Here is a 26,821-nt window from a genome sequence, read left to right as displayed (position 1 = left end):
CCTCTATCTCTTGCCTTTCCTCCTCTGTTCTTCCATCTCCGTCCTTGCCCGCTTTCCCAGTGTTCTCCTCGCTCCTCTCTCCCCCATCCATCTCTTAGCCCCTCATCTTATCGGCGGCTATTCTTCTTTGCTGCCTCCTCTGTAGGGAGGTGAGGCGGAACAGTGCTTATCCAATCCGCAAATGAATTCCCCTCCAAACAACATACTGTTAGGTCTCTGGTGAAACACATTCATAATTCAAGTCATACTGTTCATGTGTCTTAGGATATTTTGAATTCTGTCTCCTCCATACTGACCTTTGGTCTTTTTTCTGATGAACTGTGGACTCTTAACAACTTCTCAATGCTATTTATTCTAAACTTGTGTACAGCTGAAACCATTAGTCGATTAATCAGCAACTTATTTGATAACCAATCAACAGTTTTATGCCTTCCTCAGACACTTGAGGTAAATAGATGACAGGAAATGAGGGGAATTAGAATTAGTGAGTTATTTTGGTCACTTTTCAAGCAAAAATGACAAACAGTGACACTTGTAGCTTCTCAAATGTGAGAATTTGCTGCAGTTCTTTGTTTTTATTGTAAATTTACTATATTTGTATTTTGGACTCATCATCCGACAAACTGGCAACTTAGAAACATATTTCACTGTTTTTAGTGAAGTTAATTGATTCATTGAGAAAGTAACTGCTAAATAATCAGTGGTTGCAGCCCTGAACTTAAAACACACAAACTTCGCTCTTCCCCTATCCACCCTCTTTCAATCTACTTCTTTCCCCCCTCTGCTGCTTTTCAGCTCTGCAATTTCACTCGTATGTCTTCCATGTTCTTCTCTCCAGTGATCTGTGTTTATCAGTGGCAGGGTGATGCTGCTGGGAGTGCACGCTCCTTTGGTTCACATCGTTCATCCTGTGCCCTTCCCAAACACACACTCACAAGAGGGCACACACACACACACACACACACACACACACACACACACACACACACACACACACACACACACACACAGTAATAACCCTCTGCCTTATCCCTCTACCCCTGCTCACATCAGCTCATCCCTCCTCACTCTCCATCTCTTTTTTTTAACTTCTCAGCTTCTCTCTCTCTCTCTCTCTGATGTTGTTCTGCGAGAGAGCGAGAGAGAGAGAGAGAGAGAGAGAGAGACCTGGGAGGGCGCAAGAGCGCGCGAGCGAGCCAACGGGTGAAGTGCGCGTGCTCTCGCCGCCGCCGCCGCCGCTTCAGAGGAGAGGATCCGTTTATTCAGCTGCTGAATGAGGGACGGACCGGAGGGAAGGATGAACACATAGATGAGAATAGGATGAGTGAATGAATGAATGAACGGATCCTGACCTGGGCTTCATCCAGAGTACCGAACCGGTGAGAAGACGCAAGCAACGTGTGTATTAACATCATTGCTATGAATTTCTAACGCATTCATTCTAATTGATTTAGTTCCTCTTAATGGTGAGAGAAGCTGTGTAAGAGGTGTGTGAAGCGCGAGGTGTAATCACTCTGACAGTTCCGTTAATTGCAGCGGGTGATTTAATTTTGCACAGATCGGTGCATGCGTGCGTAAATAAGGAGCACAAAACCAGTCAGGGGCGAGACGAGGCGGAGGATGAACGGGAGAGGGGAGGAAAGGAAAGTGACCGTATGGCTCAGGGAGAGACCGCGGAGGAATCTCCCGGACGCCGAGCAACCATGCACTACCGGGGGTCTCTCTCAGGTGTGTGCGACATCGCAGAGATCTGCCCTGTCCGAGAGACGCCTTCAGCGCCGCTCCAATTAAGCATTTATCCAGCGCGCAGTCTCCACTGTACTCTGCTGGAGAGAGAGAGAGAGAGAGACTGTGGAAAAACGGGGACTGACATTTCCCCAAAGCTGCAGGGGTATAACCCTGCCGAGCGGGGTGGTGGACCGGGCAGGCTGTGAAGCCGGTGGCCGGTGATGGAGGATGAGGCTGAGGTTAGGGTTAGTGAACGTAGCCAGGTCTCGAGGAACTGCGCACCGGGTCAGGGTGCACGACAGGGATGGATAGACTGTGGGCGAAATTGCAGACAAATAGATTATATACGGACAGGGGACTCCGTGAGGTGCATGAAGCGGGATTAACAATGATGAAGATGAAACTGACTAAAGTGAAATACACAATAGCAGTAGTTGGATTAATTCATCCAGATTACACCTTTAAGGAGGTTGTGATGATTCTGTTTTGATTTTAAAGATTTTTTCTTAGTGTTGATGATGATGATGATGGTAGTGCTTGGAGTTCATATTGATGATGATGCTGGTGGTGATGGTATTGGTTCTATCTATTTTATTGTGTTTATTACATTTTCATGTCTACATCTTGTGTGCATTAGTCCCAATTTGTTGTACTGTTTATTGTTTAATTAACAGCTTTGATGATGATGATGATGATGATGATGAGGAGGAGGAGCAGAATGATGATGATGATGATGATAATGATAATGGTGATGATTGTGGTACTATGATGATGATGATGGTGATGCTGTGCTGCTGCAGCTGATGGTGATGATGAGGAGCAGCAGAATGATGGTGGTGGTGCTGCTGATGGTGCTGATGATGATGATGATGATGATGATGATGGCACTGGCAATGATGGTGGTGCTGGTGATGATGATAATGGCAGTGCTGGTCATGATGAAGATGTGACCACTATCATTAGTATTATCATGGTGGTGGAGATGATGCTAAAAATGGGTGGTAGGAGTTTTGATGATGATGATGATAGCTGGGGGCAGAATGATGAAGATGAAAATGGTGGCAGTAAAATGATGATGACATATGGTGTTCATTTTGGTGATGATGACAAGGATGATGGTAATGTTACTGTAATGAAGAGGTTGATGGCGATGATGCTGGTGATGTCGAAAATGATGATGATGAGGGTGATGACGGTGGTGGTGGTGATGATGATGATGATGGTGGTGGTGGTAGCTTTATAATAACGGCTGAACTAGTGGCAGCATGCTGAGGGTGATGCAGACTTCTTCAACAGTGATAAATAATTAACATAAAGACATGTCGCCATCTCAATAATTCAAGTGGCCAAGCTGTCTGAGGATTTTTCAGCTTACATCAGCAATAATAAGTCTTTGTGTTAAGCAGCTTTGATGCTATCGAGCTGGCTGCTACTGTCCAGTGGGCATTTACTGGAGCCAATGTGGGCCATGTCTGCAGGGTGGTGATACACGAGGCAACATTTTGGGCGAGTCTGACATGCAAAGCTGTTTTCAGCAACTGGCAAAGGGTCAAAAATAGATTCTAATGTTTCCTGGCAGCAAAACTGAATGATTTAATGATTAAAGGAAAATAAAAGACACTTTCTTGAGTCAAAGTTGGTAAAAAGCTGTCTCGTTTTGTAGGCCATGACACAGAAACAACTTTTTGAGACGAGATGAAACTTTGTTGATGATTCTGAGGAAATTTCCATCTGAGTTCTAGTTTAAAAAACCACAACCCACTCATTTTGGGTATATTTTTACTCTCGACTAACTCAGACACTGCAACAGTATGTTCTGGGCTTCCCACCCGTGTTGATTTTGTTCCGTCTGTCCAGTTTTTCATCCCGGGTGAGCCGTGACTGTAAATGACTGCAAGTCCAGAGAAACCAGGTGTTTGGACGACAAACCGCATGCATTTATTCATTATTACATGAGAATCCTAATTCCAGAAAAGTCAATGTTGACATTGATTTGGTTGGGCTGTCACATTTATAGTCACATCCAGCCATGTGTGTGTGCACATAATGCACGCTGCCTCCGTACCTGCTAAGTCTCTGTGTATTTGTACTAATGCCAAAAATATCCAAGACTTACTTTCTTTCCGTGGCTTCCCTTCCTGTGACTGCGTCTTCAACTAATCCATTAATGACTTAAACAACACACTCACTTCCTAGCTGGAGAAGGCTGTAACCCACATCTTGGCCTCTATTCTTGTCCATGTTAATCTGGTTATGTGTATCGCTGGCACCGGTCCCTGGTTACCTGTGTCGTTACCGATTACTGACCCCCGGGATCCCACTGCTGTCAGCATAGCATGTCTGGCCAATAGCTGTTAGGGACAGGAATGTCCCTGTGGTCATAATCTTCTTCTCTACTGTGTGTGTAGGCTACGTTGCGTGTGTGTGTGTGTGTGTGTGTGTGTGTGTGTGTGTGTGTGTGTGTGTGTGGTACATGCAGTTAGTGGTGTCAGTGGGGGGTTGTTAACCCTGTGGATAGAGGCCTTGTGTTCTGAATGGTGTGGCAGGAGGAAGATGATGTTGGCTATGACAAAAAAGAAGAGGAAGAATGACTCATGTAGCCAGGAGTGGGGCACTTCTAGAAAGGTTACGAGAAGAGAAATGACATTTGACAAAGAGTTTATTTTTAATGAACAATTGATTATATGTACCCGGTGCACTGTAGTGGGTGTGTCCTTGCATAGTAACAAACAGATTGTCCCTTGAGGTGACATTTACCATTCAGAATCTTTAAAATACTAACCAGTTATTTTTTCCAATGATGGCCTTCAGGGCTGAAACAGCTCCCGATGGAGGTGACCTTATTGATTCTGAGGAGCATTTTTTTCAAGTTTCATGTGTTGGCCATTGCAGGTAGGAGCCCCATAGTGTTCAATAGGCTATTAACTTAATTGAAAAGACCCTAGGAAATAAATGTTTATATGAACAACTTGTGTGAAATAGATGATTGAAATTATTGAACGCACTGAGAAACAACAGAAGAAATAATTAAAAGGCAATCTGAAAATGTTATATGTAGCATTGGTTGTGAGCTCAGTGTGTAACTCAGCATCAAAGTGAGGAGACGGTGTTACAACCTGTTTGCACTCCCAACTCATCACATACACTTGGTCTGGACCCCCTTTTTAAGGCACTGTGTACCACTTAAACATCATTTTTCAACATGCAGGGTAGTCTGATAGACTTCCATAGACAGCCGGTTGATGCGGTATAAAGCTCGAGAGGTTTCTACTAATGGGGGAGGTTTGGGACATTGGTGGGTCAAGAACAGGACTTTCACCCAGGAGACTGGGGTTCATGTCATGTGTGAAGCAAAATGTTGATGTATTTTTTAAGTGTAACGTCCATAACTTCATATATGTAACTATAACTATTCATTATAAATGAATAGTGATGAAATAGCATCATCAAGCAGAGCTTCAATAATTTATAAACTCTTTCATGAACTATTGGGTCATTTATATATTCTACACAATTCATATATGTTATCATTTATATCGTAATTAGTTTTTTATCCCCACAATTGTCAGCACTTTGGAGTTTCACATGCCTGATGTGTGAGTGCGCTACGGCCTGGTTCCCCATGCGTTTTGTCCACAGGGATCATTAAATTTTCAGCTCTCGTCTCAAGCTTTCTAGCGGACTCGCCAACTATATTCTGAGTTAGTTTTTCTCGTGTTGAAAGTGGCTTGAATTAAAATTGTGAAAATTCACTCCATCTCCTTCATCTGTTTAGACAGACTGTTTAATCGGGATAATATCAGGAGGCATTTTAATCTTACTGCAACCTAACAGAGTCTCCCCCTGGAGACTTCAAAAAGCACAGTGTCCGGCCTGTAGGCTGATTAATTAAGTCACGATAACAATAGAATGTGAGGACAGTGATAGATCGTTGTGTTCATCTCTTCTCTGGCTGTGACACAAAGTCGTTGGCCTCTCCTGTTTTATTTTATGCACTGTTTGACATTCATGGAAGTCAGTGCCCTATGTGCCACCCGCTCTGCCCAAATGCCACATCACATATTGGCACCTCAACACTTGCTGGACCAGAGTCAATAAATGAAGGCCAAGTGGTGACGCTTATACTGTCAAACTCGTCCATCAAACCCACAGCTTTCCAGTCAGTGCAGGCATTTGTCAAATTCAGCCATGAAATTAGAAAACATAACGTGACCTGATATTGACTGCTGAAAAACACTTGACGTAATGTGGCAACGGCAAAAAATGTAAGATGTGATGCACCTCAACCAAGTATCAAAGGAAACCTAATGCTCTGCTTATACAGAGGGCTGGAACAATATAGGCTTCAAATATATTGTGGATGTAACACCCTCTTATAAAACCAATAAAGATGAGTAGTGCTGACCTAATATCACCCTGATCTCCCTCCTGGGCCCACACAGGTTGGCCAGGCCTGTCACATCATTCATTCCACTCCGTTTCCAATCACTCCCAAAGCATCACTTCAGGGATTCATATGACACGTTTATTGCCAAATAGTGTGATTTCCAAGCCGGGCTGCAGTTTCTGATGTACCAGCAGTGATCTCACTTGCACGGCAGACTGATCTGGCCCTCACATTTGTGTACCTCATGTAGGTCCTCAGAGGTAAAGTGTCAAATGATGAACTGAGTCGTTAATATCCTCGAGCACTGAATGCGCCATGCACCATTTTGCTTAGTCCTCATATTGACCAAACCAGACAGGACAGTGGGATCTTGCAGTATTACTCTCCTGCTAGAAATTATTTGTGTCACATCACTTGTGGTGAATTTATTGCTTGAACTCGCTCCATTTATCACACGCATGTGCAAATTTGTACTGTAAGCTTCTTGAAAAATGGATTTAAGCATGTTTAAGGGTGAAGTTATTTCTCTATAAAGCACAGCCGTAAATACTGTTTTGTTCCTAACACCTTCTTGGATTGTGAGGATCACAAAGTTCCAGATTTTCTATACATATTTATGCAGGGAGAGGGCTGAATGTGCTCGCTGAGAGGAGTGATAAAGGACACATCCAGTATCTTTCTCGCAGTCATCATATCTCATAGTCCTGAGTTAGTTTTCTTATATCACAGTGTATTTTACCTCCACATGCATCAGTTTCCACCGATGCTCATCAATCAAACATGGAACAATCCATCACAGTCTAGACGGAGATAGCAGGGCCTCAGTGTACAGTCGCTTCAGTAGATTAGGATGCAATGCAGCAGCACTAAGGACGTGATGTAGGGGGAGGAAGTGTAAGTCCACCAAAAAGAAAACAGCACTTAATCACAATATAATTCCACAGACTCACAAACATCTGACAGTCTAACGGTGCAGACCCTCCAGAGGTGAACAAATTGCAGGGTATTCTCAGTGGGCGCGTCGAGCTAGCAAATAGTTAGCTTGTAAGAAAGCGTTATGTAACATAAGAACCATGCCCTGTTCTCCAACTTATTATGTGACTTTGTGCCAAGCACCACTTCGTTTTTGATTGTATCTTGGAGACAATTTGGACCCACAGAACAGGGATCTGAAATAGACTAAAAAATTTCCTGACGCACCAGTACTTTTTTCTTTCTTTTGGTGAATCACTGCAGTGACTACACTGCTTCATGGTAAGTAAACAATGTTTCATCTTTTTCCCCATTTTATCCCACAGTGCCTTGCAAAACAACCTGCTAGTGCCCCATAGAAAATGAACAGGAGCACACTGCCATTAATGGGGATTGTTTCTGTTAAAGCGAGCCTATGTAACATTTGCTGAACAGCGGCTATTATATATCCTTTTGTAGGATTATGGTAAATGCATATGTCAGCATGCTGCCTCTGTAATGTCAGTTATTTAACAATATCTGTCTAACATTTGCTAATATTAGCTAACATTAGCTACCAAAAGCTACTAGTCATACCAGACCATGCAAGGTTGTAGCAGCTAAATCCCATGGTGTACTGAATTCAGCGAAAAATGCATTTTATAGCCTATAAATTCAACTTTTCATTTATAAGAATTCAAAAATTCACTTTAAAGTTTACATCCATCTCAAACTTAATGACTTATTTGCATCAAAAGCATTCAAGCAGCAATCAAATCACCATATTTTTCCAAACAGTTTTCAAACTGATAAATGCATTTTAATTCTCGAATAGAAACGGCACGTTAATCTCCAGTCATGCATGGCTGGCAGGAGATTTTCCTGCAGAATCAGGCATGGAGGACCCTCTGACCTGATGCCTTGACCAGGTCATCTCATTTATCTTTAAAGGCTAGCTACAGTCCCAAATGACTGCTGCTGCACTTCGTCATCTCAGTGTCCTTGAGTCATTGGATTTACGTGTAGATAGTCAACATCCAAGACACAAACAGACAAGACATCCTCATAATCCAAAAATGCACACACACATACACACACACACACACACACACACACACTTGCACAGCAGTTAACAGGGAACAACCTAAAACTGACAGTTACAATCATACTTGATGGCACGTCATCACTTTCAGCCCACCAGATGATGTTTAAAGATGAGCTGGGCATTGATATGCAGAGAGGCTCGCCCTGCTGCTGCTAAGAATAGAAAACACCAAGGTGGAGGGGAGCTATTTGTTTTACGAGTAACCTCAGACCATGACAGGCACACTCCTACTGCGTGAGAGATAGTAACAGTCCGTGAATCTGTTTGTCTCTGTGTCTGTAGCTGTCCGTGTCTCCGTGTGATCTGTATATGATGATTCATAGGGCAGACTGTCCCAGAGATGTTGTTATTGTTGTTGGCGATGTTGTTGTTGCCTTAAATTACATTTCAAGGATGGCTAGACGCTTGGCAGCACGAGACTGCGCTAAGTGGCGAAAAATGACTGAGGTAGTTATGATTCCTGAAAGATAAAGAAGGAGACAAGGGGAACAGAAAAAAAAGAAACCCTGCATCTGTCGTTTTCTCAGTCGCTCTCGGAGACCAGATTCAGCACAATCTGCTCTTTTGAATTCATGAATGGGATGCCTGATGTGAAATGGACAATCACAGACGTATCCGATCAACTGTGAAAATGGGCACAGATGAAGAATACATTGACCTTTTCAGCTTTCCTTCATGGACAGGCTTGAATAGGCACCATGTGAAGGGAGCAGTTGCAGAGTTGTGTGTTCTTTTTAAGGAAGATTCTGCAGCATTTAGCAAAATTGGAGAGGCTACTGGTTGTCGAACAGATGAAGCACTTGTTTCTGAAGCGTAGATTTATTTCTGGACGGGTTTCTTCTCTCTGTGCGTCTCACTCCCGCTGCCTCTTTCCCTCCCTTCTCTGCCCTGTCATTTTTCTTTCTTTTTCCCTCTCCACCCTGCTTGTGCAGCTTCCACTCTTTAATTTTCTCCATCTTTTCTGTCTCCATGTCTGTCTCACTCTCTCTGTTCTCCCTCTAGTTTGACTCTCCTCTGTCTGTCCCATGTGTATACTGGCATCAAAATGAACATTTCCAAGGGTTGAGCGCTCCCTTTTCCAGGAATTTCAGCATGTGTATGAGTAGTGGGTCTCGCACTTCACACAACACATACATGCTCTACAGTATGGAAAATTGAAAAATGATGAATATCCTGTTAAAACATGGTACACTCGTTTTATCAGCGAACTGTACGAATTCCACATTACATCGCATTTACTCCCCAAAAATATATGAGCAACCCTTAAAGTGTGGGAAGTAATAGATTTAATTGTTAGCCTGTACTCTTCAAAAAGTCTCTGCTAAATCCACAGGATTTAACAACTGATCCAGTCTTCCTTGCTGACTGCCATAGTCCAACCTTGAAATGCAAAACTGTTTAAGTGGATCAACTTTTCAGCACTTTCTTCCACTTAGCTTTCATGCTAAAATGGCAGCCTGCAGTCCTGCAGTGCGGTGGAATATCTACACTAAGCGTTCAAAATCTGTAAGTGAAAACTATGCAAGCACAACGGCTTAATCCTACATGCAGGCCCCTCTGTCCACAAATTAGAGTACAGAGCAGCATTAAACAGGTGCCACATCGCATGAATCACACATCCCTAAAATTACAACTAAAGGGGAAGCTGAACAAGCTGTAAACACAACATTAAATAAACTAACGAGTTTGCAAACAATTGCCTATTTACGTATCTATCAGAAACAGAACTATATTAGCATTCATTTGGAGTCATACTCTTGGCCGCCTGATGAATATAAATCCAATATCCACTCTGCCTTTAGATCTGCTTTTGTCTCCACCGGATCTTGAAGGGAATATCTGGCTCTTTAGCTGCTAAATGCTCCGCTTGTTCACCAGCTAGCGGCTAGTTTTGTCTGTCTTCTGTCTGGTGTCGGGGCAGGTGGCGTGCGGTGGGTTTATCGTAGGCTTTTCACTGAAAACAGCTGCATGCTGCTGCTGGAAATAAGTTTGATGTGAGCAGTGAGAGTGAACCATAAAATAAAACTGTGACAATAAAACAACGTGCTGAAAGATACTGAGAGGAAGTGCCGAGCTGATCTTAATTCTCTGTGGTTTCATCATTACAACTGACTCTTTGGTCTAACACATTTGACCCATTGTTAATGTAAAATATTGATTAATACGGCTTGAGAATCAATGGTGAGAAATCCTGGTTTACCTGGTCAAAGAGTCCAGCATTTATTATGACAGTGGAACAAGAATAGATCCATTTTTTCTGTATTTCTCCCTGCTGCTGTTTTATTGTCACTTTCATTTCCTTCCACCTCTTTCCTCTTTGCTCTTTCTTCTTTTCTCTTATAGCCGCTCCTGCATCTTTTTCCCGATCAGCTGACCTCTTCTTTTTGCTCGTCAGTTTCACTCCTGTCCGTCTTTCTCTATCTCTCTCTCTCATCCTGTCCTCTCACGTCCTCAAATCCCCCCCCTCTCCATCTTGCTCCCCCTCCCCTCTCTCCCCTCTGTTTCCAGCTCGCTCCATTACTCTCAGCGGCCTCTTCACCTGGTGCCCTCCTCAATCCTCTGTCTGTTCCTCCACTCATAGGTTGTTTACTACCTGTATCCCCTCCGCCTCACGTCTCCTCTGTCTTCTCTCTGTCCAGATTCCACCATCACTCCCATATGTCCTTATTACTGTCTCTTCTTGCCCAGCTCAACGTATCCTTTCAATCACAGGACATCTTACCCCGTCCTGCCCTGTAGTGCTTTATCTTGCATTTTATTTCTTAATTTACTTATCTCTCTCTGTTGTTCTGTCCTGGCTGTCTCTATCCTTCTCTTGCCAGGCCTCGTCTTCTATTCATTTGCGTGTAATCTGTCACAGCAGCATAAACCCAAACCTGGTTTACATAATCTGATAAGAGTCCACACACACATACAAGCTTTCCAGCCACGTTGCATGCATGACTGCGGGTGCTGCGGCATGCAATGTGTGTTTGACGGCGTGATCACAAGTGCATGCATGTGCAATGGTGAAATCTTGCGAGTGTCAGCTTCGTTGGACCGGGTGGTTTGTTTGTGTGTGTGCGTGTGTGTGTGTGTGCGCGCGTAGAGGAAGGATTGTCGTGTCTGGCGATTTTCTGATTGGATTAAAGGAGGGATGAAGATCATAGAGCGATAGATGGGAAAACAATAAAAAAATAAAATGAAGCCGGAGTGGACGACAGGCGCTCCTAAATACCCATAATCCACCCTGTTGTCATGCTATTTGCAGTTTCTCTGCTTCTTTTTCTCTCATTCAAGGCACTTCTCCAGCTTCTCTGTCCCCTTTTCAAACTCTCATCCACCACTGCTGTGCAAATACAACACTTCAGAGCAATTTCTCTTTATACTTTCACTGTTTTCATGGTTTTACTTTGTCAGTGAAGTTTCGCGCCCTCTCCCAGCCCCTCAGACCTCAGTGTGAGCAATTTCAAAAGGGTGTCAGCAGCGTGAATCTGCAAATAAATCATTTTTGAAAAATCTATTCTCTTATTATATAATGGCCTGTTTTGAAAATGCATTTCGGACTTTGAGAGTTTTCACTGCCCCTCTGTGTTGCTCCTGTGGAATAAAGAAAGGGCAGCGAGGGGGTTTTATCATACAGGAAAGCATTGAGCTAATGAAAGACTCGGTTCCATTTAACTTCATTAGTTTTACCACAGCTCTGTTGCTCCCATTTCCTGAACACAAACAAATCAAAGGCGCTCCTGTTATCCATCTGCTCTGTTATCAAACTGTACTGCTTCTTGGCATCGCTCACAGGCCCACACACACGCACACACACAGTGTGACACACCTCTTTTTGGCATTCATCGGAAAGAGCAGTAATTTCTCATCACCACAGGGGCTTTACTTCTGAAATTAAAGAAATGGAGGAGAGGGAGAGCGGGCGAGTGCCATCTCTTTATGAATATGGCTGAGCGCGGAGCCAAAGGACTTGTAAAGTGCACTTAATTCTTAGCTGGAGGAAAGCAGTGATGAGGCAGTGGAGCTGGAAGGAGAATGATGAAAATAAGATTTGGGGAAAACTCCAGAGGAGGGAAAGAGTGAGCGATGGAGGGAAAACAACAGAGGATTTAATCGCAGTGGGATAGAATAAACAAATGAGGACGGATGAGGATGAAGATTAATGTAACTGGATCTATCGTCCGCACACATCTTCCCCCTCGCAGTACAGCACTAACATTTTGTCCGTATGCCCCCTTCTCGCTTTCCTCACCACTGCTGGCACTCTGATTCGTAAGCAAGTCAACTTGATTAAATCCTTTGTTCATGAGGCTCTACTCATACAGTGATAGCCGGTCCCCTCAACTCTTGATTTCTCTTCTGGTTTGTAGTTACAACTGAGAGTCACTCAGAGTAAACGCCTCAGCTGCAGCAAATGGCCGTGACACAAAAATGGAGAGAGTGGAGGTGTAAAGACATCCTGGGAGAATGTGGTGTAAACACTCAAAGACTGAGGTTCCCTCAGGATGGCTGGACTTCTGTGTGTGTGTGTGTGTGTGTGTGTGTGTGTGTGTGTGTGTGTGTGTGTGTGTGTGTGTGTGTGTGTGTGTGTGTGCGTGCGTGTGTCATCAGGGCCCCGCAGCAGAAAAATAACACTTAAATGAACAACCTTCACAGACGTGTGTGTGTGTGTGTGTGTGTGTGTGTGTGTGTGTGTGTGTGTGTGTGTGTGTGTGTGTGTGCGCACATGTAGTACTCACTTTGTGGGGATATCTTTCTTAAGAGGACAAAACACAAGTCTCCATAATGTAAATCATTACAGTATGGAGACATTACATATGGTCACAGTAGTATAGTCTCCAAAACTGATGGAAACGTGTGTGTGCGTGTGTGTGAGTGTGAGAATGAGTCACTGTAAAAGCAAAAAAAAAACTGTTCCATACGATTGAAGGCACACTATTGAACAGCCTGACAGCATGGTGCGTCATTGTGAGGACGCCATGTTTAAATGTTCAGCCTCAGTGTTCATTTATTTCTGCATGATAAGTGTGTGTTTGTGTGCGTGCGCACGCTTTAGCTAGCTAGCTCCCCCAGGCTCTCTGCTATCCTCTGTGTGTGTGACATTAGCAAGGGACGGAAGTCTGAGCACCGTGCTGCCAGTACCCCTCAACATCACACACACACACACGCACACACACACAGAGGGAAAACAAACAAACGGAGGCTGGCAGATACTGGATATGAACATCTGCAATATGACTTGCGCTCGGGTAGAGCAGAGTGCGTGCGTGTGTTCGTGAGCGTGAACAAAACAGATCCATGACTTCATATCCATGGAAAGCCAGGGGAAGATTATGCTGATTGTGTGTTGCGTAATACAATACGTGTAATATGCATTATGAGATTGCATACTTTACATTATGGGGATTATCTAAAGCCACAGTTCGGGACCTGTCAAACTGCCAGTGCCAGTTAGATGAAGGCTTACACTCTCACAGCGTGGAGTCCACAGCTGCATGGGGGCTATTAAACAGGTTCTGTTTTGTTTGTTACTCATTAGGAATCACAAAACACCTGGACACTGTGTGCATCAACCATATTACTGTGGGGATGCAAGAAGGGCGCATGCAACATCACATGACGGTTCAGGATTAAATAAATAGAGCACTCATTCTGCAAGTACACATTACATGAAATTGCTGGACACCCAGTAGCGAATCAGAACTGCGCATCATGCCATCATGTCAAGAACATACAGCTGCAGCTGATGCTGGACACTCTCGCTCAGCCAGATTACAGAGGATTTTATGTTAAAGAGTTCATATATAGCAAAGGAACAGACTGACATTTCATTAAAGCGTTACACCTCGCCAGCATTTTGCCTTTGAACTGCGATTGATTTGACAGTCTGACCAGAGCTTGGAAACATGCAGAGTGTCAAAATCAAAGGAATTATAAACCTATAAAATGTGAAATTATGAATGCAGTTTAATACAACAGTCATTATCAAGATGGTACTAATGTTCAGTTTTTGCTGAAAATGTTTTGATTGAATTTTATGGTCTTTTTGAACACGCTAAGAGACATGAGGAGACATTTCTCTGTAACATTTTTAAATATTCATGGGCAATAAAGTTGTAGTTTAGAAAAAAAAACACATCCCAAATTCTCATATTCACAAAATATGTACATCACCTTTACCCAACCACTTCAGCCAAAGTAATACAGGAAAAAAAACCCCACAAACACAGAAATCTTTGATGTGAAAGAGGCAAAACTAATCTAACTTTAGTAGACATGTTTGTGCTTAGGCAGGACCCTGATACTCGGAGGAAGAAGCTGATGGAGAAAATACATTTCAAGGCCAATAAGACCTAGAAAACAGCTTTTATTTACCGTACACCTTACATATGGAAAATCCTTGAAAAGACTCTTGGACGGCGGCTTGAATGGCGCACATTACCACCACTTGAGTGTGAATGGTACTTGTTGTCACACTTACTCTCCGAGGATGTTTGTTTATCAATCAATACAATCCACCCAATTTATATCAGTGTTGCATGATGTAACTGAGTGTATGAGTCATAATGTGAAATTCGAACTAAATGTGACTTTTTATCCAGTTTTGCTGTTGATAAAGGGACGATCATTAACTCCACACACAGTCAGAGAGTCCGTTTCCACCGGCTCAGTCCCTTCAGTTATTTTTTCCCTCTGATCCCTGATCATGTCTTTATAAAGGCGGTGTAGTTATTAACCTCCAGCCTGAGGGCAATGTTCATTAAGTTCATTCTCTAATGTAGGTCTAATCTAGAGGTAGAATGAAACATTCATACACGTTTCACCATTCATCTGTCTGCTGATACTCCACCAAACCTCTCTGGCCTTTACAGCCTAAAGGGTCCGCTGACACTTTTCTCATTTCCTCCTGTGTATCGTCTGTATGCCATTACTCTTTTCTCTTATCGTCTGCTCTGTTCTTCTCTTTTCTCTTGCTTTCCATGGTTTTACTGTTATTTCCCCTCATGCATAGCTCCTTTTTCCCTTTCCTTTCCTTTCCTTTCCTTTCCTTTCCTTTCCTTTCCTTTCCTGTCCTTTCCTTTCCTAACAGCCTCCCCTCCCTCTTCATTACTGCGCTCCTCTCCTATACCATCACCGGCATTACAATCTGTTGCTTGCTTGAATCTCATTTGCAGCTTCAAACATGCTTTTAGACGGATCAAAGTAGAAATTAAGCGCTGAGACACACACATATGCAGGCGCGCACACACATGCGGGCATCACATGCATGCATTTCCACACCCTCACAATGAGCCTGTTGCGAATTACTGCCTTCAAAGACTAGAATAAATGCAGCGCAGTGTGTTATCTGTGAAATTTCACATGCACACCCACACACTTTCAAACCCACCCACTCAAATTGCACACATGCGAGTTCACATAGCCAACATGCATGTACATAAAAAATGCATCAACGTGAAAGTGGGAACATTAGAAAGAGCCTGTGTGTGCCTTTTGTGTGCGTGAGAGTGTGTGCAGTTGAGTGTGTGATTGCCTTTGTAATGAACGCTTGTTATTCTCAGATCTGCTGGTTAAGTCGGATGTCGGGCGAGGGTCGAACGCTTCAAAAGCTCTTTCATGCCTGCCTCGGTTCGGTCACATCGACCTCTGGACCCGCCGATCGATTGACCAGCCTTAATTTGACTGATCTGGGGAAGCAAGAACTCCCTTATCGAACTTTGAAATGCACATGCATGCGTTTGTGTGTGTGTGGTTAGGGCGTGAGAAATTGCGATGAGCAGCCTCCTTAGCGATGTGAATGGTGTGTAAATCATCAGTATCACCAGTGCTTGTCATCTTTTTATTCATATCATTGATGGTCATTTTCAGGCTCCTATTACACTGCGTTTCTTTACGTCTGGGTTTAAATTAAAATATTCAGAAATTTACTATAGAAAAACAATGATGAGTCTGTGTATTTTAAATGGTAACATTACAAACTTTGCTTTTAGCTCATTAAAGCTTTTGAATTTACTTACTAAGCTAGTGGAGAGCATTACTTATTCATTTTCTCTAGTCACATTGAACCAAGCCAAGTTATTAAATTTACACTGGCACCCCTCCACTCACGAGCCCACACACTCTCCCCTGACCTTGCCGCCACCCCTGTCCCCTGGTGAACTGCGCTCTGTCCTCAGGGGTGTGTTGCCTGCAGCTGTCGGTCACGAGTAGAAGTTCAATTCATATTTTAAAGGAGAGACGGCAGCCAGGCGGGAAGCTGATTTCAGTCATATTTGCTGTGAAATCTTCTGTATACATGCTGTGTGCTTTCATTGACCTCCTTCACCCTCTCTGTCAAACGGCGTCCCGGTTCGGTGCAAGAAAACATCATCGATCCAAAGACAGAAAAGCAGCCGGGGGGGTTGGGGGGGCTTAGACTAAACTCATTTCACTGAGGATTCCTCATTTCTCTTGTCTCTGTCTCGCTCTGGCTTTCTCTCTCTGTCACACACACACACACACACACACACACACACACACACACACACACACACAGAATCACCCACTTTTCTCAGACCCCTAATGATAAAGACTTTTGTATCTCATTAATCACCATGGCAACAGTATTGGACCTACTTTCTACTCTTCTTTTCTGTCTCTTTGTTCTCTCTCTCTCTCTCTCTCTCACACACACACACACACACACACACACACACACACACACACACACACAGATTATGTTTCCATTCTCCTTCACTATACAGCCATCTAACCACAGCACTGTACTGGATATTATTGGATGTGACATACTGCTGATGCACACTCATTGTTGCTTAGATTTTTTCGCTGCAGGATGTGCTGCTGGAGAGTGATTGCATGCGTGTGTGTGTGTGTATCATTGTGTGTGTGGGAATAAGAGCTAGTGGGTGTGTGGGTGAATGAAAATGAGTGAGTGTCCGCTGGAGGCTGTGGCAGGTGTGTAGCCCCCTAAGGCCAGAGTTGCATTGCTAACAGAGTAGTGGTACGTCTGTGTGTGTGCTGCAGGGACATCCACATTACTTGGTAATATGGATGTTTGAATGTTGATCTCACGTGTGTGTGTGTGTGTGTTTCTGAACTGTAAAGCAGGTGAGAACGGCTCAAGATGCTTTTTAGCGAGAGCAGATGGGAACTGAAATGTTACTGGAGCATACACTACATGATTCATTTATGGTGTGTGTTCCTGCAGCTGATTGTGTATGTCTGTGCGGTTGTCACCCTGAGGGGGTTATATAAACACAATTTCATACCAGCCAAAGCACAGAACAGAAAGATGTGAGATGCGCACAATGCTACATAATTATGGAAAGATTTACTCTGTTCTTCTGTATTCACAGAGGGAAAGTGAGCCTGGCAGAGTTGGCCGTGCATCTAAACCATTAGTCTGACTTAAAAGCTGCACAAAGCATGAGTTTTATACAAAACAGCCACCTGCTTGTTCAGGCTACATCACAAAGGCTAATGTTATTTGGGTGGCAGTTATAAACACTTGTCGGCCCATATAATTAGAAAAGTAAATGAGCTGAGACTCACTAAAGTTTGACCATTAACGACGAGTTATTTTACGTTAATTTCTCATTTAAAAAAGAAGGAATTTATGTGTTTATTTTAAGCACATAAAAGTGATTTAAATATAGTTTAAATATAAGTTTATCTTTTAATCTTTTAGAAGACACAAATGATTACAGCACAATTCACTTTTGCTTGTATTTGAGTGAAGTTTACAAGTGACATATAATAGAAGTGATTTTTTGCTGTGTTATGCTAGTTGGCATTGACGGCAAATACTCTGCTTTGACCTGTTTTTGGGGGTCTTTTATGTCTTTTATTGATAGCCAACAGTAGAGATGACAGGAAACGGGGGGTGGGCATGGGTACCTGACTGGACTCCAAGTGGAGATGCTGTGATTCTTGGCTGCTATCTTGAACTATTCCTTGCCTGTTGCAGATCCTGAGCCTTTAGGGTCATTTTTGCCAAGAAACCACTGGTTCAGTCAGTTCAGCCACTCCAATAATCAAGAGAGTGATATGTGTTTTAGATAGTTGCCAAGTGTTGCTGGCCGGTTGAAGTTACTTCTCCCTGTTGGCAGTCTTTCTTCTTTTTGTCTTGTTATTATCAGATGATTTAATATGAAGTTTGTGGTTTGTTTTCTGCACTCGGGTCCAATTTAACATCACAGGACTCAAGTTGGAGCCAAGTTGCACCAATGTAGCTCGTTCATTGTGTCATTTTTCTGTGTCTCTCTTTCAGTGGGTTCATTCTCACTTCACTCTCCCCTCAGAGCTGCAGGGATGCAGTGTTGACTCTTGGATGCTTTCTGTCAGAGAGTCTTGAGCTCATGTTCCCTCGATTGAAAATTGGTTGAGATGCTCTCCTGCTGCACCAGACTAAAAGACATTAAATCAAAGTACTCCTGAGTGTGCTGGGTGGGCGGGATAGTGCTCTCAGCAGGAAAGGAGATTTGAGACTTGGACAGAAACTTTAGAGTGCTGTTGCTGTGGTGGAATATCAATCATGTATTTCAGCTGCTCCGACTCCTGAGCTTGAAAAAGCTTTTGGTTGTGACCTTTGGAAAGGAAATATAACCCGTCGTACTGACACTTGGGCTCATCATTTTGTGTGATTTGTTTTTTTCATGTAACACTGCCTCTTAAGAGTCACATCAAACACCTTTTGGTGTTACGCCTTGCAATTACCGGGCCCGTTTTGTTCCTTTTGATGTATTTTCTTCTTGCCCTCTGACAGACTGCGCAGGCATGTTGTGTTTGGTCTAAGTGAAAGCTGTGATGTGAAGCTTTTGTCTGTGGCTCTGCTGCTGGCCTATTTGATGCCCAAGCTAAGATCACAAGCACCCAGTCTCCCAATAAGACCTCTGACAGGGCAAGGCACTCAAAGAGCACTACACGAAAGGGGCTGACATCCTGTAAATTCGACGTAGTAACGACGAAATGCAAATAAATAGAAGTATTTCTGAAAAACAGAAAAAAACAAACACATTACAGATTAGTTTCACTTCAAGCAAACAGAAGTGATTCAGCAGAAAACACAGAAGAATGTGTGATTAGAACTTCAGTGATGTGCTGGCAGGCAGCTCATTGCAGGAGCCCATTAGCTTAGCATAAAGACCAAGAGCGATAGGTGCTGTAACTATTTCTTGTGAACCAGCATACTGATGCAGTGACTTCCTGGAACGTCCGGCTAGCTGTTGTCCCCTGCTGTCAGTCTTTATGCTAAGCTAAGATAATTGCTGTCTCTGAGCTAAACACTAAGACATGAGACACGGGAGTGGTGTCAATCTACTCTTTTGTAATTAAACGTGGTGTGTTTAATGGTGTGTTCAGCGGAAGTGGGTACACCACTAAGCTTCAACATCTAATCTCAAAATAGCTCCACAAGGACCTTGAGAAACACTGTGAGAGCATTCACAGATGTGCTTTTCTTTGCCCACTTTGACCGTCTCCACATGGAGACTTTTCATGTCCATGTCAAGGAAAACGTGAGCGATCCTCCTCCAGAGAGCTCACACAGCAGGTCGCACTGTCGGGTCACGGCAAAGTCAAACTCCCAGTTGTGAACAGTCTCTGAAGACCGGTATGAGTCATCCCCTCAGCCGACTTGCACACCTTTGAAAACATTTGGTACGCAGCCATTCATTGTGTGTGTGTGTGTGTGTGTGTGTGTGTGTGTGTGTGTGTGTGTGTTTGTGAGTGCGTACAGGTTATTGACTCTCTTTGTTTGTGTGTCTGTTGTCAACGCAGACAGCCAAAAGGGCAGTCACCTGCAACAGTGAGTCACTCAGGCACCCTCGACTCAATACAGTGTCATTTACACAAGACTGCAACACATTCAGAGGTGTGAGTGTGTGTGAGTGTGCGCACTCGCGTGTTTGTCTGCTACATGCGTGGTTGGATTTCACGTTTCAGCCATGTGTTTGGGTGTTTTTTTTTTTGTTTGTTTGTTGCATCTCTGCCTGTGTTGCATAAGCTTTATGTCTCTGTGTTGGCAAACAGTACATTGCATGCGAGAGCTGTGTGTGCATTTGTGTGTGTGTGTGTGTGTGTGTGTGTGAATGTGCTGGTGTGAGTCTGTATTTAAAAGTGAGCTCCATGTTTCTGTTTGACCTTTGGAATTCCCTCGGTCTGTCACACACTGCTGCATCGCTATAGATCCACGCACACCGTTCCATTTGCGTGAGTGTGTGTGTGTGTGTGTGTGTGTGTGTGTGTGTGTGTGTGCAGACACTGAGAGCCAGAAAGAAAGGAGAGCGACGGGGAAGAAATGACATAAATGTTTAATTTCAGAGTTGAATTTGTGCGATTTTGATATCGTTCATGCATAATTTATACCAATGTCATGAATTGAATTAAGGAAGAGTCAAAGGGACAAAGATACAGAGATACAAATGTAAAAGCGAGAGCAGCAAAGATGGAGAAGTCTGTCCTGCTGGCCAGCTCAGAGTCCACAGGTCAAAGGTCATTCAAACATTCACAGATTTAATGAAATAACCCTTTGTCTGAATGTGTGGTGTTATCACAAGCAGGCTCTCGCCTTGTGCTCATGGATCATGGATCTGATCATTATCCGAATCCTTGTATTGGGTCACCACAGGATCAATAATGAATACATGAGGAGGTAATTGAAATGCATTCCCTCGGGGCGCGAGAGGTGAGTTGGATTCAAATGAAGTCGTGCTAACATGATTGGGGCAAAATAATGAAAAATCTCTTTTTCATTAGCAGCTAACCGCCGGCAACACGGATGAGGTCTTTCTTTCTGTTTTCTTTCTTGATTTGATTAATTGGTTGTTTCTGTGGTTCTCTGGTTTGGTTTTTTGGTTCTTTGGCTCTTTCTTTGGTTCTTTGGTTCGTTATTTTGTTGTTTTTTGTTAGTTTTTTTGGTTCTTTTTTAGTTCTTGTTTTGGCTTGATTTTTGGTTCCTTGGTTTTTTAGCTATTTGGCTCTTTGATTCTTTAGCTCTGTCTTTCGTTTCAATCTTTGGTTTCTTGGTGCTTCCTTCCTTCTTTCTTTCTTTCTTTCTTTCTTTCTTTCTTCTGTTCTGTGCCTCCTGAATGAAAACGTCTGTATGTGATAAAATTCCTTGATTCTAAATCATTTAGAATGCAACTATTTGCGCTGTTGGCATGATTAGTTTCGCCTCAGTCTCGACGTACCCGCTGACTCATTTGTAGCCATATGTTCCCTGCAGATGCTGACTTATGCAGATGGTATGGTTTTATTGCATTAGTTTATGTGCAAATCAATGTAGCCACAAGGAGGGAAATGGAGAGAAGATGGGATGTGTGAGAGAGAAACAGAAAGACAAGTGAGCAGTTAAAAATGGCAGAAGAACTGATAGAAGGAGGAGTCGCAAGGCAACATTGTCATTAAGGCAAGAGAGGGATGGAAGGATGAATGCCAGAAAGAAACTGATGAAACAGGTACAAAGATGGAGGAAAAAAAAGGATGAGACTGATGAAGTGAGGAAAACATAAAAATGACTGACTGCAGACCGATGTGAGTGCAGGAGTGAGGCTGTAGAGACGGAAATGCAGATGACAGATAGAGGTGAAGAGGTGGAGTGACAGGTAGAAGAGGTGAAAAGAGCAGTGGAGATTAACAGAGATGAGAGGCTGATGCAAAGTGGAGTACAAGCGGGCTGCAGGAGGTAGAATGGATGGGTGATTGCTATGGAAATGGAGTGTAGGACAAGATTAAACCTAATTAGAACATTATAATGACTTTGTAAGGTGAAACGAATAGATGGCAGCCATTATGTTGGAGATAAAGAATGGAGACAGACCCGCTCTTTAATGAAGAATAACACTGATTCTAACTGGGGTCTCTTTTTTTGTGAGAATCCAGTGTAAGGTTGAAATGGATTAAGTAAAGCCTTGGCAGATTAATGAATGGAGAAACAGGAAGAGCATAAACATGGACAGTATATATAGATTAAAGCAGATATATATCAAAATGGCTGACAAAGCTATGAAGAGAATTGTGATGTAATGAGGTGGAGAAAGATAGAAGTGGTGAAATGGCTGAGAAAAGGTGGCATCAGTGAGACTAGTAAGAGACATCACATGAAGAGAGAGAGGAGTTATCCATGACGATCAGCAGTGCCGAGGGAAAGAGGGAAATGTGTGGAAGAAAATGTAAAAGGAAATGAAGGGTTATTTTTAAGGACAAGAAAATGGAAGACGGGAAGAAGGGAAAGAAAACAGGAAGCGAGGGAAGAGAGTTGTTGATTACATTTGATACAGACAGACATTTGACCTTTTCAGCCATACCAGCGGTGTGGCTTTATGGATGATTTATTTGATGGATTGCATCTGATTAAGATGGCAAATATAGTAAACATTATCCTTGCTAAGCATCAGCATGTTTGAATTGTCACTGTGGGCATGTCATTAGCATTTAGCTTAATGTGCTGCTGTTTCCAAGAACAGCCTCACAGAGCTGCTAGCATGGCTGTAGCCCCTTCCGGCTCGATTGCACTGGGCACGCCTGCATCGCCTTTCGGCTGCGACGTGGCCACTGGAGCTGATCGTGGTCATTCCAGACACTGCTTGTGGCTCCACCAGAAGCGCTGCGGCGTGCGTCAGAAGCAGCTCTCCGCTTTGCTGCGCTGAAAATACTCGTCTAGTCTATTTTTGACAGAAGCCGTATCGAGCAGAGCAGGTCGAACCAGGCAGGAAGACTGCTCAGTTTTCAAAATAAAACACCCCGTGCACACTCCATGATTGTATATCAGCAATGAACGAAACTGAAACAGATAAAAAGGAAACCATTTAACAATGTAGACTTAATGGTGGAAGTACAAACATGAAGGAAAAATGAGTAAATCAGCTAAATCTGAGCAAGTCAACAAACTCAGCCAGGCGAAACGTTCCACTTCTGAAAGGCTCTTGGTGTGCCTTGGAGGCGTGCGGAGGATGGAACAAAACCACGGGACAGCTGTGCCCAGCGAAATCAAGCCCTTAGTCTTGTTGGATAAATAGAAGAGGATCTATGAAGGATGTATGTGAAGTCGTAGTGTGAAGACTCACTGATCTGCAACCATTAGTGTTCAAGATACAGCTTGACTCAAACAGCTTGTATTAAACACAAAGAGTGAATAATGTAAACCAACACGCTGGTTCCACAGTGATGAACCTTGATATGATACATGCATTGCTCATGTCCTGCGTGGTTAGCAAGCAGTGCGTGTTTTCAGCTCTTGCCCTTGGTATGCTTTGACCTCTGCTCATCAGCTTCATGTGAAAGTCGGGGACGTTCTGTCTTATCTAATGTGACACTCAAGAGAGCTCTACATCAACAGAGGTCTCTCGACGTTAACTCACGACTGGTAGCACACGCAGAGGATAGTTAACATAGCTTTAACTACCTTTAGAGTGCATGTAAACTGTCTGGTTGCATGCATGTCTCCGGGTGAGTGCTCCTCTCATAGGCATCCACTGCTGAAAGAACTGCAGGAAGCTTAAGCAACCTCTAGCCCCTCTCTTGCTGGGAGAATACATGCACACTAAACTGTTTCATATCTGACAGTCCAGTAAATGCTCTCGTCTCCAGTGTGCACAGTCATGCATGGAAATTGTGCCGGTGTCATTACCTTCACACCACTGCTGAGTGGAATATTGGCATTTAATGGAGGTGAGTCCGAAGTAGCTTGTATATTACATTTAATACAACATTTAGCCGCAGCCTGGCAATCTGGTTGCTCAAAAGTCATTCTAGCAGGGGCGGCCGGCGCCTAATGGTTAAAAAAAAGGGAGGCTACGACCACAGAGTTTGAATCCTGTGAGAGGCTGAAGTGTCTGAACCAGCAGAGAGACGGACACACACGCACACACGCACACACTTCGCCCTCCTTCAGCAACCACCATCACACTGCCCTTGAACAGGACACTAAAGACCTAACTGAGGCCGACAATGCAGAACTGTGAGTGCGACGCTGGGTGGAAAAAAGGCAACTGTGCTTAATCAACCTTTTCAAGACGAAGGTTAAAGTAATAATCTGTGACATTTTTATGTAGATGTTCATTTTGTTGCCTTATGCTGAGTGATATAGTGCAGAATTGAATGGACCAATGTCTTGTTTTAAAGCACATTCACTGCTTCAGTTGTGTCCTAATTTATGATGCACTGTACGTATATGTACTTTATCATATTGTACACACAGGAAATGATACCAGGCCATCTCTGACGCACGCCCATCAAACTGCGAGCCCCAGTAGGCCCCCTCAGGCCAACAATTATGTTTGTGCTGCTTCCATTCATGGTGAAAATGGCCTCAAAAGATTTACCCAAAGTAACTTTTACTCAACTTTTACACCACTCTGTGATCTTTACAGCCTCTTCACCACATCCGAACTTGACGCGTGTCACGATGGCAACACATAGGGAGGGGTTACAACCAAAAATGATAGCTCATTTTGCTCATTAGTAAGACCACTATTGATGTGCTGGTTGGCGGTGACGTGCAGCAGTTGGTTCGTGCGTACTATAATCCTCCCACAAACAGCGAGTGGAAAGCCAGCTTTCTGATGGGACTGAGCAAGCAAAAATGTTCTTCAAGGATTTGATACTATGAGCTGTCTCACCGCCATTCACTGTTTATTTTAACTGCTTTTAAGAGTAGCACCCCCATGTCCTTCATGCTTTTGATTGTACATGGATGGCACATTCAAAAGCCCAGCGGCTTTAGTGTGCATAAGGAGACCATTGTGAGGAGTTCATTTTGTCACGTTTTCAGTCATAAACAGGACAACAGTTGGGTTTCTCCTGGGAAAAATCCTCTGCTGAACATGAAGTGATCTTTTTTCCCAGCTCCTTCAACAGTAGTTAGACTGGGAGGAACCGTGCAGTTAGCATGAGGAATTATACCCGACAGTGCTTGTGAAAAGAGCATCACCTACAGTAAACTTTGTAGAAAATCCAAGGAAGGGGTGTCACAGTCCCACCCACACTGCTTGATTAATTGACTAGTGCTGCTGGGAAGTGCAGTGCAGACACACAACAGCAGGACCTTCACAGTCACCACAGCCCCATATGTGGATGTTTACTCTTTCTCAAATGCCGTCATTTAATTTTTCAGTGCTAATTTAATGCAGGGCTCAGTTGAGGGCTCCAGAGACTCATATATTTTACTGTAGGACAAAGGTTTGTTAGCGAGTTGTGTGAGAGAGAAGGACATCTGCATCTTAATTGATTTCCGGCTGCATACTTTTAAATTTATGTGAACATAAATAAATTATTCATATGTAGGAATATGTGTGTGTGTTAGTGGCTGGTGTGTACGATGTGTGTGTCAGATATTATGGGTAATGTAAATGTTTCCCTCTGTTTCTATAGTAACAGTGTGTGCATCCCAGTGCTTATTCACAGTCTATGTGCTGTTAGTGTCAGGGATTGTGTGTAAGTGAGTTATTTTGTGGCCTAACATTAATAGTCACAATGGTGTGCATGTGTGCGCGTGTGTGTGTGTGTGTGTGTGTGTGTGTGTGTGTGTGTGTGTGTGTGTGTGTGTGTTCCCTGCAGCTAAGGCAGATGGTGGTGTCAAATGCAGACCACTGAAATCAACTGCTCTGACATCACAACGGCACACTGAGCCCCACACACTCTCTGTATGCGTGTGTTCGTGAGTGTGTGCGCGCTGGCGGACCAATCAAAAAGGTCACAGTGACTCAGGGACTAGCCTCACCTGTTTCTTAGAGTCTCTAACTTTGTCTCCTTTTCTCTTTCTCTCTTGTTGTCTCTCTGCAGCAGAGGGGTGGTTTCACCCATGGCTGCACACACTCGTTGAGCGTGCTCAGCATAATGAACGAACACACACACACACACACACACACACACACACACACACACACTCAGATCCATGCGGGCAGCAGCAGTAATTAACAGCTAACTGCGAGAAGCCATTATCATTACAGGAACGAGGTGGGATCCAACGTTCCCACCTACATAATGGACAATTAGTCTCTGCGTTGTCATGTGTCCAGCAGGCAACTCTTGGCTCTTTCAAGGAATGGAAGCATCATCGGCTACTTCTGCTCTGACATTTGTGTATTTTTGACAGGATGTTCTGCAGCCTTCCCTCATACTGGAGACAGTAATGGGCATTTTTGATGAGAGTCATTGTTGTAATTTGGAGCACAAAATAGGTTCACTCAAGTCTCTCTTTTTCCTCCAAGTGCTGGTGGCATTTTAAAAGACATTACCGATGGTTTGGCCTGGCCTCAGGGTCTCGAAACATTTCTTTAAATACAAGAGACACTTTCAGGTTTGGCAGAAGGAGCAGGCTAAATGTTAACGGGACTTGGGTCATTTTCAGGGACATTTCATCAAGGGCTTAGATTGTCTTCACAAAGTTCACTGTGAGATGTCACATCACGTCTTAAGAAACGTGAACAGTCACGCGATGGTATTAAAAACGGCAATTTTTTCAATGTCTCAGTTCTCTGAAAAGCATTGTAGTGGCTTTCAATCAAATCCTTTCCTGTGGCATTACAGTTTCAGTGTTGTCCTGATGATTGTTTTGGGCCTTATTAGCATATTGGATACTTGCCAGAGGCTCATTTATGATCAGTGACCACACATCATACTGTCATACCTTTGTTTTGTATCTGTATTTCCTCAAAAGAAGGAAA

The 26,821-nt window shown here is 43.4% G+C and overlaps 1 protein-coding gene across 4 annotated transcripts in view; it reads left to right on the top strand.

Annotated features, from left to right (window-relative positions):
• The window catches only part of slc8a4b (solute carrier family 8 member 4b), a 101,314-nt gene that overhangs the window by 13,286 nt on the left and 61,207 nt on the right, over window positions 1-26,821 (top strand). Inside the window, exon 1 of one of the 4 annotated variants that reach the window (XM_076725070.1) lies at window positions 1,247-1,398. The exons of 1 other annotated variant lie outside the window; for it this stretch is intronic. The gene's annotated coding sequence lies outside the window, so the exon portion shown is untranslated. Of the gene's footprint in view, window positions 1-1,246; window positions 1,399-1,628; window positions 1,729-26,821 lie in introns of those variants that run through there. 2 more of the 4 variants (XM_076725069.1, XM_076725072.1) reach the window with 2 other exon arrangements.

The sequence above is a fragment of the Chaetodon auriga genome, chromosome 24 (genome assembly GCF_051107435.1).
Source record: "Chaetodon auriga isolate fChaAug3 chromosome 24, fChaAug3.hap1, whole genome shotgun sequence".
NCBI classification, from domain to species: Eukaryota; Metazoa; Chordata; class Actinopteri; order Chaetodontiformes; family Chaetodontidae; genus Chaetodon; species Chaetodon auriga.
Note: the sequence above shows the minus strand (reverse complement) of the source record. Positions and strands in the feature narration are given on the sequence as shown.